This window comes from Humulus lupulus, chromosome 5 (assembly GCF_963169125.1).
Source record: "Humulus lupulus chromosome 5, drHumLupu1.1, whole genome shotgun sequence".
Classification (NCBI taxonomy): domain Eukaryota; kingdom Viridiplantae; phylum Streptophyta; class Magnoliopsida; order Rosales; family Cannabaceae; genus Humulus; species Humulus lupulus.
This window is the reverse complement of record NC_084797.1, coordinates 200937949-200939895: the sequence shown is the minus strand read 5'-3', so window position 1 is coordinate 200939895 and position 1947 is coordinate 200937949.

Genomic DNA, 1947 nt, shown 5'->3' with positions numbered 1-1947 from the left:
TTTGACAAAGTTGACAAATGGGTTTGCTTTGCCAACCAAAATTCCATCAACCTCCATGATTTCCATAGCCATGAGAACTACCCTTGTTTGAATGACCACCTCTGTGATCAACATCCTCCCCTGAAGTATATCAACCATAGGACTGTCGAGGACTGCTGAAAGATTGGGGACCACTGCCATATTGTTGAGATAGAAAATTTACAATGAATCCTCCACGAAAATTTTCGTAGCCACCTCTGTGAGTTCTGAAAGGTCAATTTGCACCATTGTGGGCCGCATGATTGGCCTCTCCAACCACTATATCTAGCTCAGTGATGCTTTTGTCATTTTGAGCTTCTTGAGCCATGAGTAAGGCTTCAATCTTCGACACATTGTACTCCTTAATTCGAGTGTTTATAGAGGTGATAAACACTTTTAAATATTTTCCCAAACCATTGAAAATGGCTTCAATAAGATCAGATGAGGTAACCTTATTAACAATAGAATTTATCAAATCAACAAGGTTTTTGATTTTGAGAAAGTATTGACTAATAAGTAGCGAATTATTTTTGATATTTCTGAGTTGAGTTTTGAATTGACTTATCTTTTCCCTAGTTTGAGCCGTGTAGTATTCTTTTAGAGCTTCCCAAAGTTGAGCTAAAGTGTCATGAACTACCATTCGCGTGAGGATATGCTTGCTCATCGAAGATAGGAGCCAAGAAAGGAGCAGTTGATTTTGAGCCTCCCAATTGAGCCAAGCAGACGATACATGACGACGTTCATCATCAGCGGTGGTAGCATACTTCTGAGGATATGCTTGCTCATCGAAGACAGGAGCCAAGAAAGGAGCAGTTGATCTTGAGCCTCTCAATTGAGCCAAGCAGACGATACATGACAACGTTCATCATCAGCGGTGGTAGCATACTTGAGAGGATCTAAATCGGATGTGAAGAAATTAGTGAGTCGATTGCCTCGTACAGTAGCGAGAAGTTGATGTTTATAGGCCAAGAAATTGTGATCATCAAGCCGAATTGACAATTCTGCTAACTAACTAACAGTTTCGCAACAAAGTAACTAATTACAGTTAACAACTAACTACAAAATTAAATGAAACTAAGTTGTCTTAACACTAGTAAACTTTAGAAATCTTGTATGTTACGTACATCATATCCTTAGTACATTAAGGGAAAAAAAATAATACTGGTAGTATAGAGTGTATTTGGTCTAAGTCACTTAACATGTTGGATACATGTCGCAGCTGACTCAAAGGAAATTAATTGATCGTTATGTTTGTTACTCTTTATTGGCTGTTATATATAAAGAGATTGATTTTACTCAGTCACTTGACATTCGTTAAGTTATGTTTGATCAATAAAAATAGTACGAGCCCTGAGGTTGTTGCTGTCGTGGATGTAGGCTCTTTCATAAGAGCCTTGGCTGTGATTACTATCGTTTGAGTTTTATATTTGATTAATTTTACTTGAAGTTATCTTGTTTAGTTAATGTTCTTATCTTTGGTGATAGTCTGATCACCACATATACAATTTTACTCTGTGATTAGCAAATAGTAGTTAATTGTTTTTCAATCTTCCTTCATTAGATAACTCGGTTGATAATCATGATATTCATGCTTGATCTATGCATATTCAAACTCTTTATTTTTGGTATTGATCAACTTATGGCACGTTTACTAGACTGTAATCGAAATTGGAATAGATCAATGGATAAATGAATGGTAATAAAATATAGAAGAATTGGACTCATTTTTTATATAATGTTGTTTACTAAAACTTATTGGAAAGGGAATTTGAATCATCTTATTTTGTTTACATAATCAAAAAACGAAAACAAAATGTTCAAATTGACTAAATTATTATTTTTTATTAAAAAAATAAAATAGTATTTTGGTAATATGTAATGACCCGACTATTTCTAAGATCTTGGACCATTAAATCTACTAGACATAGC